The sequence below is a fragment of the Lactuca sativa genome, chromosome 3, assembly GCF_002870075.4.
Source record: "Lactuca sativa cultivar Salinas chromosome 3, Lsat_Salinas_v11, whole genome shotgun sequence".
In the NCBI taxonomy this organism is placed as follows: domain Eukaryota; kingdom Viridiplantae; phylum Streptophyta; class Magnoliopsida; order Asterales; family Asteraceae; genus Lactuca; species Lactuca sativa.
In genome coordinates, this window is record NC_056625.2 from 226,388,828 (window position 1) to 226,409,658 (window position 20,831).

A 20,831-nucleotide genomic window follows, 5' to 3' on the forward strand; every position below is an offset into this window, starting at 1 on the left:
CGATATGATGACCCGTTCCCGGTTCAACCGGTTCGACCGTCGGGTCAACTGGTTTCTATATTTTTCATTTTTTTCTTATTTTTTTATACATACATACAACCATTAATTTGATGTTTACAAATTCAAACATTAAAAATATACATAAAAATAAGTTGTAAATGAATCCAAATATTTTAAAATAACACATAACTATAAGTTTTAATGTTATACATCAATCAATATGTTTTTATTTAGAGAAAACTAAATAGATATGGAAAAAACAATCACCAAACTTTATTATGTAAATTGTTCTTTTTCATGTGTTATTATTCCGTTTAACCGGTTTACTTTGACCAGTTTAATCGGTTTTTTCTAAAAACCGATCAGTTTAATCCGATTCAGAAATTAATATAAAACCGGTGACAATTAAACCATTCTTTCTCCCGGTTTTCGGTCCAAACGGTTCGAACGACCGGTTCAAATCAATTTTTAAAACATTCTATTTACCACTTTTATCTCTTTTATTATATATCAAGTTACCGTCTATCCATGTTCCCTAGGTAGTCAATGCTTGGCTACGTGCCCTTGGAACATACATATAATCCATGGTCAAATTGATTGAAGATTTACGTGTCAGCTTCTTTTTCTCTGCAGTTTTGTTTTCCAATGAAATGCATACACCTTGCTGATGCACCCACCGCCTTGCCTTGATCTCTATGATTCTATCTCTTCCCATTCTATTTTCAGATACAGAAAGAAGTTTTCTCCACCGATTACGATCGTAGAATATACGCAGGAGAACCCTTCGACCAAGCCTCTCAAAACCATAACCTCATTTTTTTTTTCTGCTTGCTTCTCTCTCTTTCGCCTGTCTCCAGTCCTATTTCTTCTACTGCTTCGTACATTCCTCTAGACCACCGCCTTAATCCTCCAAAACTCTCAAATGTTTACCACTCGACCACGACGTCATAGATTCGTATCCGTTTCATGCCCTATCCATCATCGTCATGCGTCTCGGTTGGAGGAATCATCTTCTCCATGGTCCAATTGATTTCATTGCAACACCCTTTGTGGTTATATATATATTGTTTACCCTGTGTAATTCCTTCTTTTGTGATGTAAATTTCTACTTTACGATGGTATTATGTCTCAACATCTACTTCAATTGTAGATTAGTTCGCCACCGCTCATCTCCCCCTTTACGTATCAGATGCCCAACGACTTTCTCTTCTAAATCCTCAGTCGATGGGAGTTAGGGTTCGATTTAGGGATTGGGCTTAATTGGCATCTCAATCAGCCTTAAAGGGACCAACCCCTATTGATCAATCAGATGAGGGATAAATGTGTTGCCATCAAGGTGTGGCTTTTCTTCTTAATAATTATATGGTGGTATTATCATTATCATTTGGTTAATTATTGAATTCTGAAAATTGTAGGATCGATTGAACTTGTATCAGGACACTGCCATTGGGTCTTCAAAATTTGAGAAAAGGTAAGTTTTTTTTTTTTTTCACAAATACTTTATTTTAGTTCCAAAATATGAAGTTTTTAAGAAGTGTAGCTTTAATGACACTTTAATTTGAAAATAGTCAGTTCAGTCTTTCATTTTGACTTATTGAGTCTTATATATGTTTCATCGAAGGAACTATTTCTTTAATAATCAATCATTTCAAATATACATAATAGGTATGTTGCTTTAGCAAAAAAATCATCTACTAATAATTATTCAAAATTATATCCTTTTCAAGCTATTCGTTACTTTAACATTTAAGAGTGTCTATTGATGGGATTGTTTGAAAATATTCAATTCTACAAGATGAAATAGAATGACAGTGTTAGTTCTTTGAAGCGGTTTTGGATTTTAGTTCGGGAAGAATGTGTAGATATCACCATTATAAGGAATAGTTACAGTCTTTACTTTCTTATGTGTGCCCAACTTATGGTATCATAATTTGATTGGTCTTTTGATGTTTTGTTTTTAAGGAAAGGCCAAACCCTGTACAGGTTTCTCTTTGAGAAGGAATAGTATGAAGTTTATAATGCTTACTTCTCAAGAAAAAGGTAATGTCATTCTTTCCTGTATATAATTTTATGTTTCTATGTTTTGTTTGTTGAATAAGTTTTTTTTAAAAGTCTTATTTGTAAAATTGTTTTTTTAAATGTCAATATATAATTTACTCACATATCCTAATTAACGATGTTCTTTAAATAATGAAATTTGTAAATTTTAAATATGATATTTGAATATTTTAAGTGATTGGAAAAATTAGCTTTTTGGTATTTATATTCTTTAAATTTCATGAGTATATAACTAATTGCAGAATGCAGAAGACGCATTACAGCTTAAAAAGAAATTTCATTTTGTTGATATTTTTGTTTGAAATCTTGGTCTGCATCTTTTTACTGGGGTTTTTTCTTCTTCCTCACGATTTTTCTGTTATTGAGACATGGTTATTTTCTTCTATAAAAATAAAGTTAATGTATATCAGATCCTGTGTTTTTGTCAACAATTTTCCTTATTATTTCTGTATTTAATATGTTTGTTTCTGTTTTGTTATTTGAAAACAGTGGTAGGATGACTGGAGCAATCGTGAGGTTTTTGTCATAATCAAGAATAAGAAGAAGAAATGATGTCGATCCAACAATGAAACAGATGTATACCAGGTATGGTTTTAGTAATTGGGTGTAGAAAATTATAAGTATTAAAAATTTATCATTGTGCACAGCCATGGTCCAAGAGGAAAAAAATGTTGAAAGTAATAAGAAGGTGCATGAACATATAAATTTACAAAAATTTGAAGGACCGTCTGTCCCTGGAAGACATATAGCTTTCATGTTTGGATCTATGCACAAAAGGATTGCAAAGTATAAATGTGATAAAAATTGAACCTAGTGAATAGAAAACATCTTTAATGTAATTACCTCCATGTAACTCAATAAAGTATTCCTGGATAGTCATTTTTGTGGCATATCGGCACAGCCGGGATACTTCCCTAGTTTTATGTGAAACAAAAAAATAAATAAGTCGATTTTTAATTTTTGTTATCACATATATACCAAATTACATCACATATAAACAATAAACAATAAATAAATAAAAACATACCAAAATTAATAATCAAATAAACAATTACGAGTATTCTAAATAGTTTACTTCAAACTATAAATATAATGTTAAACTAGTTAGATAAATTGATGTTTGGAAAGCAAAAGAGTAATTTGTATTAGTTTTATTTGTTCTGATGTCAGTACAAAGTTAACAATATTAAATCTATTTTTAACTTTTTTGACTGCTAGAGTTTGACTTATAAATTAATATCATTTTTGCTTCATTTTTGTTTTATTATGATATTTATCTCTATATAATACGCTCAACATTCTACAAACACCATATAGAAACATCAAGGAGACAAATGTGGCTTGATACCTAAAGAAAAAAACGACCGATCATTGGAGAAAATGGAGAAGGGAGAGGCCAACAGAAATATGCAGAGAATCAACGGAGATCGGTCGACGGCGAACCAATCAGTGACAACAAAGGATGGGCAAAAATAGGCAGAGATGGTTTGCTAGCTAACTGAGAAAATGGATGTAACGACCCAAAATTTTGAGGTAAAAATTTCATTGAACAAGTTAACGGTGAAGGCTAACAGACCTAGGGCGGTCCGGATATATTGCAGACCCTTCGGGGCATATCAATCAGGCTGAAGGCCCAGAGAACAGTCCAGATAGACTGAAGGCTAGGGAGGGCGGACCAGACATGTTGAAGGGTCTAAGAGTGGGCCAGATAGACTGAGAGCCTGGTGAGGGCGATTCAGTCATGCTGCAATGCAGACTCTATATGCATGTTGTTTGTTATGATATGGTTATGGTTTGTATGACGTTGGTATTTTGGGGGAACTTAGGGGCTGTGTGATAGCCTCTTAATTGAAAAGCTAATAGGCAATATTTGAAGTTTTAAGATTAAGACTGTTTGGAAGGGTATGAAAAAAAGCCTCTTAATTCTTTAAAAACATCTTAAAGTTTCAGATGTAATATTACATCTGAATTAAAAAAAGACGTGTCTGGCCCTTGCCCTAATAAAATTCCAGCTGCTTCTTTTTTCCTTTATGGAACCTCATCCCCTTTCTTCTACCTCTCAGTCTGTAATAATCGTTGGTGTGCTCCCCACCGCCATTGATGAAGCTGATGCCCGTTTGGACGCCTCTGTCAACAACTTCGACTATTGTAGGTAAGGTTTTTTCCCTCCTAAAAAACCATTCTTAGCACATACATCGATTTCTTCATCTCGTTTCAGGTAAGTCGAAAATCTGAGAGGATTTTCCCGTCGGTTCACCGTTCTCATCCACCTGCTACATCCCTCGACTTGTGTCATTCCTCCTGGTGAGTTCTTGATATCTGATTCTATTAGTTTGATTTTAAATCCATGAAATACAAGCAAAAATCGATTCACAGTACATACATACATTTGTTCTTTTTTCTTTTTCCCTTGAATTCGGTTATAAGTTCATATATCGTTTTTTTGCCCTGATTTCGACTATAGTGCATAAACATTTATAAATCTGTTCTTTCTTCTTTTGTAATTTAACAATGTTGTGATATTTTTGCTGATAAAATATGAAATCTGATAGTATTGTTGAAATCATATGTTTGTTGTTTGCTTGATTAAATCTCAGATGTGATAATGTGGATAAAACCATATGCTTTTTTTTTTTTTTTTTGTCCTGAAATATGATAAGGTTTTGTTTTTTTTTTTCCTGAAATATGATAAGGTTTTGTTGACGAAGTTGTCAGCTTTGTTTGATGAAATCTTGAACAAGTGGTGTCTATTAGTGGAGAATATTTCATACCCCACAAGCTTAAGGAGTTCATTAACATCAGATTTGTTATGGATTGAACTAAAGAAATTGTGGTTTACATAGAAAGGGTATTTTGGGCAATAAGTGAAAATTGACAAAAGAAAATTGACAAAAGAAGAGAAGATTTTTACTTTTTAAATATGTTTTAGGTTATATATGGAGTTTAATAATGTTGTAACTTTTTTATAGTTGAAAGAATCATGAAGCTCTTGAGTTGGAGCTTTTAATTGTTTTGGGTATAATGAAGAAATGATAGTGTAATGTTTGATTTGGATTTATGTGTAATTTTCCTTTATGTTTAATCTGGATTTTATATGGTATCTGTATATTATTTTATAAGTATTTAAGAAGTTGATTCAATTATTTTATGAACAAAAACGTTAAATTCGGCAAAAAATAAAACAGAAGGATAAAATGGTCATTTTTATAATTCAGAAGTGCAATTAAGAGGTTCCAACCAAACAACATTTGAAAATTCAGATCTTAAAATTTCAGATCCTTTTAGAAATTCAGCTCTTAAAAATCCAGATTCTGCCAAACAGCCCCTTATTAAGTTTTGGGCTTATAGTTTTGGATTTTTTTTCAGGTACTTCGGATGATCGCGGGAAGGTGAACACTTAATCGTGCACCTCCTTACATTTTATGATTTTGATTTTGGGGATACTCTGATATGAAACTATTTTGAAAATATTTTGTAATAAATAGTGGTTTTTGGATGCTTGAAAAGGTTTTAAATTTTCATGAATTTTATGGATGTTACACCTCACGCCAACTAACAATAAATACAATCTTAATTAATAATTAACCAGATTAGTGTTACAAAATGTGACCTACTTTTAGCTAAGGAACCGGAGTTAACTACTGAAGTTGAAGAAGTTTATGTGTGAACCGCAACCGCAACCGCAACCGCAACTACTACCGCAGAGATGAATGATGAAGACTTTCAAGTTACTTTTCTGACTTAGCGTGTTTACTTAGTTTTATCCAGTGAACCTTGCATGGTCACTGAAGTTAGTAGAATAGTATTTGTTTACTGTCAATGCAACTTTTCGGGACTCTATAAATAGAGACTCCCTCTTCTTGTATCAAACACACATTCACGATCTTTCTGAAATATTATTGCAATACAAAGACCATTCATCTCTATCTATTATCTTCGATAAACCGAGTCCCTCTTCACCTTAAGTTGTTCACATTTACTAACTTGTGTTTGAATGCAAACCTCGTTATGAAACAACTTGGTGTCTACTTTGATATAACATGTTGTCATTTATATTTCCTTTACATTTTCGCATTTAACAAATCTAACACTTCTAACTTATTATTGTTGAGCTAACAAGATCCTTGAGATTAACTTATTCCACAACTTATTATCTTGTACTAACGTTTGTTCAAGTGTTCTTTAAAGTTTTTCTCTCAACAATTGGTATCAAAACCAAAGTGGTTGCTTTTTAACACTTTGATTTTGGAAAGCCTTCTATACCACTAAAGCTCATTCTAAAAAAAAAGAGAAATATGGCACAAGCTTTATCATTGAATGTTTCCAACAGTGTTGGAGGCTCTAATAGAGCTCCAATACTTGTTGCAAGTGAATACCACCATTGGTCTCAAAGAATGGAAACATATCTTAAGAGGCTCGGTAGAGATGTATGGAGGTCTGTGGAAAAAGGACTCATGTCCCGGTTCTCGCTCCTGCTCAAGAAGATGGTGCTCAAGCACGACTAAGAGGAGGCCAGATAGCCATGAATCAACTAACAAATGATGATCTTGACAAAATGGAGAAAGATGTCATAGCCTTCTATGAAATCTCCAATGGTGTTGCGCCAGACAACTTCGACATCATCATCAACTACAAATCTGCCAAGGAGATCTGGGATGTGCTCAAAAACCTTTATCAAGGGTCTGAACAAGCTCAAGATAATAAACTCACCACTACACTCAATGAGTTCAACAACTTTAAAGCTCTTCCTCGTGAAAGTCTTGATGATTCATTCAAAAGGTTCAACCTCATCGTCACAAAGCTATCGAATGTTGGTACGGTTTGAAGTAATCACGGGAGAAATCTACAATTCCTGAATGGTTTTGGTAGACATTGGGCCACAACAAAGATGATAGTCCAAAGAGATAGAAAAATCCACACTCTTTCACTATTCAAACTCTACGGTGAATTGCAAGCACAAGAATCAACTGTGTTAAAGGACTGTGCAGATTTGGGATGACCACTTGCTTTGATGGCTCAAACCCCGCAGTTCAAACCTCCTTGGTACCCATATACCGCAGAATCATCATACCAACACTCATATGACAATCCACCGCATTCATATGAAGCCGATGTAGAACTAGATGATGAAAAAGAGTTCCAAAACGCCATTGCCTTGGTCACTCAGCAATTCAATAGACTCCCACCACCATCCTTTTGCAAAAACCAACACTTCACCAAACCACCTTTCAATCGCAACTTCAACCCACATAATAACCATCCACGATATCCCAGAAATCCTCATCATCCTTCACAAACGCAAAACACTTCTTCAAATGAGCTACCGCAGAACAACAAACCTTCACACTCTGGTACCACTACTGAAGACAAAGATGGAGTTGTCATTTGCCATAGGTGTCACAAGGAAAACCACTTTGCCAAAGATCGCAAAGCAAATGTGGTGAAAGACAAGGCATTTTATCTCCGAATGGATCAAGAAATGGAAGAAAAAGAAAAAGCAAGAGCTTATGTTGCTCAAGTGAAAAGGGATTACCAAGTTTGGTCCTCAGGTGATATAGAAGAAGAATCTGACATCCACCGCAACAAAGGGAAAATTTGCATGGTGGCAACGAGTGAAGAAGATGGATCAACAGGCCTGAAGAAGAACTATTGCAACATGGAAAAAGATGGAACTCTCAACATCGTTAAACAGGTAAAATTTATGATTCAATCTAATAATTGTCACACCCCAAAACTAGAACAGCGGAAACATTCGGGGGTGGAGGACGTCATGTTTAGTATCACAAGACATGTATCATAGTAAGCAAGTAATGAACAACCATTTCATTAGAAAGAAAGTGTTTACAATGTGTGTGTTCACAAAACATAGAATACATATGCAAATAACAAAACAAGACTTGAAGCTATACTGCTCCATCTTCTGATTTCCCAGAGCGAGTACCTGTCTACTAGTTTCCTGATAATACAAGTTATTTGAAAGAGTTGATTAGCAATTAAGCTGGTGAGTTCATAAGATTTTAGTAATGTAAGTAAGTTGTAGAAAGTTGTTGAAAAATGCAGTTGAAATGTAGTAAGATAGAAGTTCTGTTTTAGAAAAGTTCGCCTGTTCCACTAGAAAAATCCTATATTTCCTACTTTGATGAAAGATACTTAAAAATGATTCTACAATCCTTTCTATGAGTACTAAATGGATACAGGTTATATAAAACTCAGAGTAAACAAACAATCGACTGTGTGCATCTGCCCTAAGCCCACAACCAAACAAGGAACAGGAAGTAAGGCGGATAGCACACATCCCATTGTTTGTTAGATCATTGTTGTATATAACCTTGGCATAATTCACTTGTTACTCATGGAGTTAATTGTAATAGTTCATTTATATTTAATGAAACGATTCTTTAAGAAAACCCTTATTTCTTATAATAAAATGGTGACAACAATGATTACTTATATAATCACTTAGTTTATACTGGCTATATATGGTCTAATATCGAATAGATAGTTAATTGGGTGAATCTGCCCCAAGCCCACAACCAAACAAGGAACAGGAAGTAAGGCGGAAAGCACACATCCAACTACATGTTAGGTATTAATGATATATAATCATGATGTATAAACTAAGGTATTATAGAGTCAATCATCTAGAGTCCTTTAAGTTTATATTGGTTTAATAAAATGGATTAAACCCTTTACTGGGAAGTTTCTAGTTTTGTATACCAAAAGTTCTGATTTGGAAAGTATGTTTTGTACTAGAAAACCGTGCATTGACTTTGTGTCCTATGACTTGACCCATACCTGGTACCCTTATGATGACTTAATGTATACTGAACATATATATATATATATATATATATATATATATATATATATATATATATATATATAATCGAATAGATAATAGATTTGGTGAATCCGTTCGAAGCCCACAACCAAACAAGGAACAGGAAGTGAAGCGGAGAACACACATCTTATTATATGTTGGATCCTATTGTTATATATATATATATATATATATATATATATATATATATATATATATATATATATATATATATATATATATATATATATATATCCTTTGATGCATACATTAAGAAATCATAAGGTTAGCATTATGGTCCCTTTCTACTGAATATATATTAGACTTGACTGTTCTGTTTGTCGTTTGTAAAATGTAAGTTTTCCCTAGTTTATAACTATCTTAGCTCGAAAATAGTTTGCATTTGACTTTCAAGTGGTACTGTCACTTTATGAAAGTAATGAGAAATGTAAGCACACAGTTGTCGTTTAAAATGACATACAGATGTACTGATGACCTTAAAACATGTTTGTTTTATACAGGTCAAAATGTGAAGGCTAGTACCCCTACTATACGCTCTCCTTGTCTGGAGATTAAGGGAACCAAACGCGACCTCTGCAATCAATTGCAAGCCGTGTAATTCACATTAAAGTTATATGATCATGTATACCCAATATAAGTATCACCTTTTGTTTAGAACAATGAGTTAGTGATTCATTGGTATAATTAGATCATGTAGTAGTTCCATGCTATATCAACTTAATATGTTTGTTCTGTTTGTCGTATAGTATGTTTTGTTTCTCATATAGTATGTTCTATTTCTCATATAGTATGTTCATTATGTTATCATGTATTGTATCTAGTATGAACTGAATCTCTAAACTATACCCATTATAGTTTACTAATGTTTTACTCGAACTGTTATTGAAAAGACTCATTTATCTACTAAGTTATGCTTGTACTTTAAAAATGGAGTTTTGTTAAACTTATGAAGTAACATAACTTTAAAAGAGTTTTTGAAATGTTTTGATCACTTATAGAAGACATAAGCAATGCATATATAACAAACATTTACACAATTATCATTGTGTTCAACTTGTATTCCCCCCCCCCCTTTAAAAGCATTTAAAACAATTAAAAGATTCATTATGGGGTATGAACTCACCTGATGTGAGTGATTCTACGAATACGCACGTAAGGATGAGAAGTTCCACGAATGAAATCCTAAGACACAATAAGTCCTAAATGACATTTATTGGCATGAATATAGTGTTTATAAGCAACTTTGTGAAAGGAAACACCTTCCGGGACTAGGAAACACTTTGACTAAGTGTTGGAATCACATGTGATTGGACTAAGGAGTGTGGAATGGCACTAACAAGAGTTTACTACCATGGGTTTACGGACAAAGGGAGTTTATTTCCATAAACTCATGGTCAAACATGCATAAGTGTTTGTTTGAAGGCTAGGGAACTTTGAGGGACTTTTGCTCTACACAAGGATGAGAAAGACCAACTCAATGGAGGTTTTTGATAAGTTTACGGACCAAAGGAGTTTACAACCATAAAATCATGGTCATTATGCATTTGAGTGTAGTTTAAGGTCCTATTTCTATCAAGGAAGGGTTCTAGGTCACAAGGTTTGCATCTAGGAGGGTTTATGGCCAAAATGGCACCCTTAAAGGGGTTTACGGCCATGGGAGATGGCTTGGCTGTATACTCCTTTTGTCCTTGTGTTTTTGATATTTTCAAGGCTCTAAGCATGAGTCCTAACTAGATATCAAGTGTAAGGAAGAGTACTTACGATATATAGGCTTGAAATGGTTGATTTTGGCCAAGAACACTAGTGTGTGTTCTTGGTGTTCTTGGTGAAACTTAAAGATCTAAGAGAACATGATTTTCATGGATGAAATCATGAGATGATGCTAGTTAAGAAGGATTAACATCAAACTAAAGGAAGAACAGTTACAACTTTTGATGATCTAAGATGAAAATCGGGATGATACTTGAGAGGATTTGGAAGTGTTCTTGAGGTGGAATGAGATAATGAATGAAAAGTGAAGGATATGAGCTTATATAGGGGAGTATACGGCCTACTTGGAGTTTACGGCCGTAAACTCTAAGCGTTGTGGCCATGAACTCATAGTGGTGATGGTTAAGGCTTGTATGTTGTTCGGTGGCTCTAGCAGGTACTTCCTATCACTCATTCCTTGAGTGTACTAGGATTAAAAGTCCTTAGAATGACCTTTATCAAGGCTAGAACTCATTACCAATGAGTCTGACACTCAGTTGAGTTGACTGACTGAGCTTTCAAAGCAAATTTTTTTTGGGTTGTCACAATAATTACAGCATGCATGAATGTGAGCCTTACATTGAGAGGCTTAATTACACTTGTGATGCCGTCCTTTCAGACTACAACAAAGCCCTAGAGGAAAAGAACAAAACGTCCCAAGAGCTGTATCATGTTAGAGGAAGACTAGAAGACAAAAGGCTTAAGGTTGCCATGCTAGAAAAGGACTTGTTGTTAGAAAAGGATGCTAGGATGTTAAGTGAAACCCGGTTAGATATTGCTTTAAATCAACGTGATCTAGCCCGAAAAGAGATTTTACGTTTAAATCTTTTAATTGAATAACTCTTTAATGGAAGTGAAGCTATTGAGAATCTTGTTAACAATGAGACTGTAGACAACACTTATAATTGGGGTGGTCCAATGGATTCTCAACCGATGAGACTTCCTCACCTCTTTACAATGCAGAACGTCCTTATGTCCCACCGAATAGACCTTTTCAATTTCCAATCAATACTAAGACATATCCCGAAGACATCCAGTGTCACTTCGGTAGACTTCGTGAACTTAGCAACAACTGTGTCATTGAGGAAATTATTCCTGAATCCTTGGGTAATCTATATGAATCCATACCCATCATTGACACAATTAGTTCGGGTTCCCAATTAAGTTCCATTATGGATGAAGAAATTGTCTTAGAAGGAACAGAACTAACTACATATTGTCCACCATTGTCCTCCAAGATTTGTCATGTTCAAAAGTCACCTTTGACTTACTCTGCTGTACTCCAATCTTCCCTACCACACACTCAAGTCAAGTCTACAACTACTTTCCAACTAATTTTACATGAATTGCCAATTAACAATTTTGAATTTGGCCAATGTTATGAATATCATGAGTCCTCTAGTTCTGATGAATCAAGTCCTCATTTTCATCTCAATCAAAGAATCTCAAAAAAACACAACTAAATGTTTCTGATGTGGTATCACCAAAATCCCAAGCAAAAATGGCTCTTAAAAGAGAAATCAGATCACAAACTGAAAAACGGGGAACTCAGGTCAAAAACAAGAATTTCAAAAATCAAATGTCAAACATAAATGCTTTTGGAAAACCCACGACTGCTAAAAACTTTCAAAATCACACTGCAGTCAAGGGATCAAACAAAAAGGAAATCCCTGTGACAAAATCTTTTCGAAATAATCTTGCTAATGGTCAAAAACAAGTCAAGTCACATTCACAAAATACCTTAACAAATCCGAATTGGAAGGGTAATTTGCCAACACCAAAAACGTCTAAATCATCTCAGTCAATCATAAAGTCAAATCCTAGGACCAAACCTCATGACAAAACATTCTCAAGTTCCAATACCACTCCAACAAAACAGACATTTTCAAGTCCCAAGGGGACCGCAACCCAATATCACCCAAGGACCAGTCACAAGACCCAACCATACCCTCCATACCATTGACAAAATACGGTGTCTAGATAAATGAGAAAAATCTCGCCTTTGGATTTTACCCAGTAGAAACGTCACGTCCAATCAAACCTCGTAAAACTCCAAAAGTTGTGAAACACCCTGGACTAGGTTCAAACTCTAAAAAGCAATCTGTTCCTAAGTCTCATGTGCATGCATCCATTAAGAAAAATTCTCATGTAACCCCGGTGTAACACCCTATTATTTTCTACTTTCTAAAAAGTCAACAAAAGTCAATACATCGAATAAAGGTCAAACTTATTTCTTTAATCATCTTAATAAGGTTAGATTAATAAGTGCTAAGTGTATAACTTTGTGTGAAAGGTTTTGTGTGTTTGAGAAGTGAAAGCATTTCGAACCGAGAACCTTCATCCGAGCCGCAAACTCTCGCATAGGCTGCAATCGAAGTTCACAGCCGCAAATGAGGTTCACAACCGTAAACCTCGGTTTACAGCCGAGAACCACTCTTCAAACCATGAACCCTCCAACCTTATGTCCTCGGGAAATGTTTACATCCGAAAACTAATGTGTATATATATGAGAAGTCCGAATTTTTCCCTCATTCTTACACTTCGATCTGAAAACTACCCCTTCACCCTCAAGAACTCCAACCATGAACACCTTTTCTCTCTCAACTATCATCCTCATCCTTTGAATCTTCAACTGTTCTTCATTTCATCAAGAACACCAACCGAAAACCCCTTATTTTCCCTCAAGTATCATCCAAAATCCTTTGAATCTCCTTAGCATCTTGCCAAGAACACCAAGTGTTCTTCACTTTATCAATGAATCACCTTCCAATCTTCATATCTTTGGGCCGAAAACACTTGAATCTTCTTGGTTTCACCAAGAACACCAAGATCACACACCACTTGAAGGTGGTCGAAAACTTAAGTAGCCGAAAACTCTCTTCTGGACGTAAACTCGTAGCAGACTTCCATTTTGCTTCTAACACTCTTATTTGTAAGTTAAACTTAGAAATTAGTCCAATTCCTTACCAGTCTTATGTTTATATACACTAATTGTTTACATATATATTACATAAATTCTAATTAGGACTCGGTTTTGCTACGGGACTTCACTCGTGGAAAATAACTTTCTATATCAAACATTCAAACGAGTCACTCACATAAGGTGAGTTCATACCCCTACATTTTTATGAATTTTAACTATTTGTGGGGGGGGGGGGGGGGGGGGGATACAAGTGAAACACAATAAAAATTGTGTTAATATCTAAAATGTTTTTAATGTTTTTAAATTGTTATAATTATCAAAATTACATATTTATATATGTGTAAATTATATAATCTGGATTCAGAAGATTTAGAATATGTAGTTTGACCCCATGTCCTGTTCTTTGTTTGGTTGTGGACTTGCGGTAAATTTATTTAGTTAAAGGGCTAAGTAATCACAAATTATATAAATATTATATTTATATAAATATAAAATGGTTTTCAAACTGTTTAGTACTATTTGAGTACAACCAGTGGATTTCATGGAACAATAGTGTTACGGATTCTTACAAAAGTTAACAAAGGTTTTTCATTACAGTAAAACAAATATATAAATTATAATAGGTATAGTTTATGGAACTTATTCATTGATTTCAAGGTTAAGATAACAGAAAACAAACAGAGTACATTACAGAAAACAAACAAAGTACCTTACTGAAAAGAAACATATAAACTATATTAAATATAATTTATGTAACATTACTTACAATGTATTTATTTTAGAAAGTAACTTTTCATTATTTTATGCATAATCATCAATATAGCATTTGTGAGACAACCTTCACGTACTTTTCTAAGTACCCACCAAGTACTGAAGTTATTACCAGAGTCTCTTGGAGGGAGAGCGCGACACTTGTATATAGATCAATATGGGACTGACAATCCTGCACCAGAGCTACTTGCAACACCTAGGTTGGCAGACCTGTGGTGACAAATGTCCTACCAATTGAGACGCCTAAAGAACGTCGTGTTCAGGCGATCATAGGTCATCTAGAATGGTTATAATAACTCACAATTTGGTATTGAACAAAATGATAAGTGTATGAATAAGTAAACAAATCCACATCGTTTTATTGATAATAAATCTATAATACAATATTTTACAAGTATAAGTACAAAATTCTATTTTAGTACAGAGATAACATACTTATGATGGTTTTATGTGAACTAAACTACATTTTTACTACTTCCGAGTACAGTAACTTTCACACGTTTTGCTTACAGTATAACACAACAGAAAATATAGGATTTTCTGGGAAAAACATGTTTTACATTATCAAAGAACATGAAAACATATTTCAGTTGTAAACATACTTATGAACTCACCAAATTAATTGTTAACACCTTTTCAAAACTACTTGTATTCTCAGGAAATCAGTAGACAGGTACATCCACAACTTTTGAGAAGACAGAGCTTTATAGACTCATGTCTTTTAAACTTGTATGTTTAGATTCATATATACTATGTTTTGAAATCAGATGTAAAACTTATAACTTTGTAAATACAATGGTTGTTGTTGTAATTTGATTACTATTATGCATTGTTGTGATACTGTACATGATGTCCTCCGCCCCCGAATGTTTTCGCCGTTTCGGTTTGAGGGTGTGACACCCTGGCTCCAAATTTGTTTGGGTGCCGAAACTAACCATCTGATTTGTAGGCAATGTGCAAGGAGGAACAAGAAGAAGAATGGTTAATTAATAGTGCCTTCTCCTTTCACATAACAGGAAGGATAGAATACGTTCGAGCCTTTAGGCCAATCAGTGGTGGCAGACACGTTACCTTTGGGAACAGCGCAAATAGAACCATCAAGGGATATGGGGTATTAAATATGGGGAGCTTCTGAATTCAACCAGTTACTTATGTTGAGGGTCTCAAGCACAATTTAATAAGTGTTAGGCAGTTATGTAAAGCAGGCCATCAGATCGAATTCAACAATGAGTATTGTTATATTATGACGAGTGACTGAAGCACATGCCTCATTAAATCTAGGGCCGATGTCACACCCCCAAACCGGAACGGCAGAAACGTTCGGGGGCAGAGGACGTCATGTATAGTACCACAACAATTGAATTATAGTAATCAAAGTAACCACAACCATTGTATTGATAATATATTGTTTACATTGTATTTGAATCACATATGATTGACTTCAAAAGTAAAAGGGCAAAATAAAGACTTGAAGCTACCATGCTCCATCTTCTAGAAAATGTGAGAGTACCTGTTTACAAGTGGTTTTGAAGAAGTGTCAACATTAAAGTTGGTGAGTTTAGAAGCATTTGTATTTAGAAAGTATGTTCTTTGAAAACCTTGGTTTGTTCCTCCAGAAAATCCTATGTCTTCTGATGTAAAGAAATGAATGTTTTGTTGACTCACACATGTAAAAGCATTGAATTACAGTTATGTTTGTATGCAGTCCTTTTGTATGTATGCCCCAGTTAAACGTACTTACAGAAAAGTAGGTTATATACTAGAAAATAGTATGGTGTTCTTGTATTTTGTGACCTTTTTTGTACTTGTATTTAGTGACCTGACCCATACCTGTGACAACCTGATATTTCGACTCTATGTAATGACCTAAAAAGTCAAGTATTGTAGCTACTTTTGAAATAATGAAATTAACTTTGAAAATAAAATGTGCAAAAGTCTCTATGGGGATATCTATTATGCTAGGTAATGTGTCAAGGTTTATAGAAATACTAAGAACACTAAAATCCGAGTTATAACGAAGAAGTTATGACCATTCTAAGATTTCCGACAAAACCGACAACACCGATTAAACGAAAAACGTGAAGTTTCAATACAATAGTTTTTAGCCTTAAGTATCTAAATGAAAGTTGTAGATAACATTAAACCGTGAGCGTACATAAAAAGAACGTCCAAATCTGACTTCGTATGAGGAAGTTATGATTTTTCCAAGAGTCGGGTATAACAGTAGATAGCTAAAAACTCGAAATAGAGCTCGAGAGACTTTTGACCAAAACAACCTAAATGAGAATCTAAGGTCTCAACATTAGTAGCACAACGGCGAAAAGTCTGACGAAAACGGACATCGGATGAAGAAGTTATGGATTTTACACGGACTTTTCGTGTCTCGGCCCGTTAAAAATGAATAATTAAAAATAAAATCAAAATTTGCCAATGAAGTATAAATGAGAGTTGTAGATCATGTTTTCAGCTACGCGTGCATATAAAGAACGTCGAAAATGGAGCTCGTACGCAAAAGTTATGGATTTTACAAGTTCAGGGTCCAAAATCCGAGGCTGTCAGGCTTGCCACGACGTGGCACAGTTTTGCCGCGACCCGACAAGTGACTGAGGGCGTCCAACCAATGGAAGAGGATAGAATTGCTCCCCACGACATGGCACACCCTTTTCCTCGACGTGGCACTCAAAAATCCCCCTATAAATAGAACTCTTGGGGTGTTGGGTTTAGGTGCTCCATTCTTCCATCCCTCGTGCTGAAACTCTGCGGTTAAGCTCCCGAAGCCCTCCTGAAGCCCCGATTTTCACACTTAAGTTCCGAAGGAAGGTTCTACACTCCCGAGATTCCCGAGAATCCCGAGAAAATCGACTTTCACAAGCCGAAGTTCTGCTCGATTTTCGTCTCGCTTTCTCCAATCAATCAAGTGAGTTCATACCCCTATAAACTACACTTTCAAATGTTTATCAATGCTTTTTATACACTTTAAGGGGGGGGGATACAAGTAAACACAATGTTATTATCATGTGTAACATAAAGTTTCACTACATACTCTTTTCTATCAAGTGAATAATAACTACTACATGGGAACTTTTGTATGCAATATATATTCACGATAATATCTTGTCTTTTGGAAATAAAACATGTTTATATATATATATATATATATATATATATACATGCGAATCAAACCCTTTATTTATACTTTAAGTATATGTGATCATTTATGTCACTTTAGATGTTATACTTTACATAACAAGTGAGCATTACACTAGGATTTACTATATGAACGAAACACACACTTTGAATAACTATAATAGGTATAGTTTACGAAGAAATCATGAACATTTACATACTAGAAACACTATATCAAAGAGATACTTTCATATACAAGAACAAATGGACATTTTCATACGTAAATCTATTTTATACTAACTTTTGTGAGACATTTAACGTACTTTCGAGTATGGATTTTAAGTCCTGTATTATATACCATAATCCCTTGTAGGGGGAGCATGATACTTGTGGATAGATCTATACGGGATTGACAATCCCGCACCTAAGCTGTTAGCTACAGTTAGGCCGGCACGCCTAAGGTGACAAACGTCATAACATTTCAACGCCTGAAGAACGTTGTTGCAGGCAGTCTAGGTCATTAGTATGATTATAAAACTCACATGGAGTATTAAGAACTTATTGATTTATAGGGTTATCAATTGCCTTAGTGATTTTATACTTACACAAATTGTGACAACCCGATATTTCAGCTCTTTGTAATGACCTAAAAAGTCAAGTATTGTAATCACTTTTGAGTTAATAAAATTAACTTTGATAATAAAATGTCCAAAAAGTTCTATTTAAATTCCTTCTATGTTTAAATGTCATTAAACCATGATCGTACGTAAAAAGAGCGCCCAAATCCGACTTCGTATATTGAAGTTATGATTTTTTTCAAGTTCAGCTTAGCAATAGACAGCTAAAAACTCGAATCGGAGATCGAGCGACTTTTAGCCGGAATGACCTAAACGAGAATCGAAGGTCTCGTCAATGGTATTTCAGCGTTAAAAAGTCTGGCAAAAACCGACGTCAGATAAAGAAGTTATGAATTTTTGAAGAAATTCCTTAATCACGTCATTTTAATAAATAAATAATAAAAATAATTTCATAATTTGCCAACGGAATCTAAACGAAAGTTGTAGATCTTAGTCTCACCTTCGCGTGGATATAAAGAACGTCGAAAACGGAGTTCGTATGAAGGAGATATGAATTTTAGAAGTTTATTTAAAATAAATATAAATTTAATTATAAACTCCCGGTATTATCCAAAGGGGAGTCAGCGGATAGGACCGGAGTACGCCCTGCGTACCTTCGTACGCCCCGCGTACTCAGATCAAGGGCCTCGGATCGTCCACGTCCCCCTATGCGAACCTTCCGACCCGCCCCATCCGACCCGTCCCATCCGAAGCCGAGGCAGTCGAGGACTCGCTCATGCATGACGTACGCGTACGCGCTGCGTACGAGCGTACGCCCCGCGTACGAGGCTTCTCAGACCCCCTATAAATAGAATGCGAGGCTTTCCGAAAAAAATGCTCATTTCTCTCCTTTCTCTCACGATCTTGCCTCGATTTCCATGCCCGTTCAAACCCGAAGCTCTGGTCTTTTTGCTCAAGTCCTGAGGGTTGATTTTACTCCCGAGATTCTCGAGAATCCTGAGAAAAATCCGTTTCTCGAGACGAAACTCTGCCCGATTTTCCATCTCGCTATCTTCAAACTTCCAAGTGAGTTCATACCCCTAATCAATGTTTTAAATGATTCTAAATGCTTTAGTAGGGGGGGGGGATACAAGTAGAAACAAACATGTTATTAAATCATTGATACGTATTTTTATAAACAGTTTTCACATACTACAAAATGTGATGCATGAATTGGTTTCAAATCTTAAGAACACATTGTTATCAAAGGTTTTACCTTTGAAATGTATATTGAAATGACCTCAGGTTATTGTTAATCATTGTTTCAAAACACATAAAATGTCTTACAAAACCATTTTTCATTCTTGAACTAAACTATGCATATAAACTTATACCCTTATATATGTATTGATGTTATAAGTTTGCATCTTTCATTTAGTTTTCCCACACCCTTGAGTAGTAAGAGTGTGTAAACTTACATGATCAACTAGTTAGATTACAGTAAATTATCATAGGGATAATTTGAAGATAACAAAACATTATTACAAAGAAATCACACAAGAGTCAGTTCATTCATGAGTCTTTACTAGTACCTTACCTGATACATGAGTACCTTTACATATGTTTACCTGATACATAAACACATTACATGAGTACCTTTACGTTGATACCTTTACCTGTGTATACTTATTTGAATATTTGTATCACAAATTGCGAGGATAATTTATTAGTACCTTCTGTGTAAATTATCCTGCATATCCCCAGTACCTCGGGATATCTAGAATAGGGCTCTATCCCTAGTAGCTCGGGATATATGGACGGGACTAACCATTCCGGAACCCATCTGTTAGCAACAGTGGGTAATGAACATCTAAAGATGCCTACGGTTATTACTTATACTAGGAGTACCTTTACAGGGACTAACCCTTCCTCCCACCTGCTGCTGCTACAGAGGACAATTGGACAATCTTCGGATGTTCATTAGGTTATATAGGTAGTGTTAACCCTAGTACCTCGGGATAACAGTTACCTAGGCTGTGTGGGTCCTAGTACCCAGTGACAATACTTACAGTAGTACATTTTACTGTTTACTTTATTTTGTGATACTTTCACATAAACGATGAGTTAGACTAAGTACTTTAGTACTAAACAATTAAAGGAAAACTATCATTTTACAAACAAAACATTCGGATCTTGGTAGAAGACTACACTTCATACGTACAGAACATTCGGGTCATGCTAGAAGACTACATTTCATACTTATAGAAAATAAGGGTTTTTCTAGGGATTTCATACTTACCTCAACATTCTCATTTAAAGGTTTTCATGGCCTTCATAACAGATTTTCCCAAACAAGGCAACAACACTTATATACTTATGAATTCACCAGCTTTAAAGCTGATACTCGCTTTCAAAATAACTTGTATTCTCAGGTCATCAGTAGACAGGTACGAAGGCCAGGTTTTGAGAAGACGGAGCAAACAAGTCTCGTCTTTTATTTTGATGTTATATTTTTGGTGTCTTATTACAATGAAAGAACACACATGTATTAAACTTTACTTATAATGCAATGGATGATGTTGTTGCTTGTTTATTATATGACACTGTTGTGATACTGTACATGACGTCCTCCACCCCTGAACGTTTCCGCCGTTCGTGGTTTTGGGGTGTGACACAAATTTACTACTCTATGCATGAAAAACACGATTGCATTTCAGTTTTGGAACTTTTAAACTACCACACACTTACGAATGGATATTGGATTTCTAAAGGCAAACCTTCTGTCACACCCCAAAACCGGAACGGC

The 20,831-nt window shown here is 35.0% G+C and overlaps 1 long non-coding RNA gene across 8 annotated transcripts; it reads left to right on the top strand.

The window, feature by feature from the left end:
- The first annotated feature begins 592 nt into the window (after positions 1-592).
- Positions 593-5,969, top strand: LOC111908271 (uncharacterized). Of its 8 annotated transcripts, none has more exons than XR_008231007.1 (7): positions 593-1,336; positions 1,416-1,471; positions 1,963-2,040; positions 2,548-2,643; positions 3,376-4,210; positions 4,277-4,362; positions 5,425-5,969. It is a non-coding gene; the product is annotated as an uncharacterized LOC111908271 (long non-coding RNA). The 8 variants fall into 8 exon arrangements; XR_002855813.3 differs by lacking the exon at positions 5,425-5,969 and adding an exon at positions 4,752-5,164; XR_002855811.3 differs by lacking the exon at positions 5,425-5,969 and adding an exon at positions 4,752-5,164 and having other exon boundaries at positions 3,376-3,960; positions 4,122-4,362.
- Positions 5,970-20,831: the final 14,862 nt, after the last annotated feature.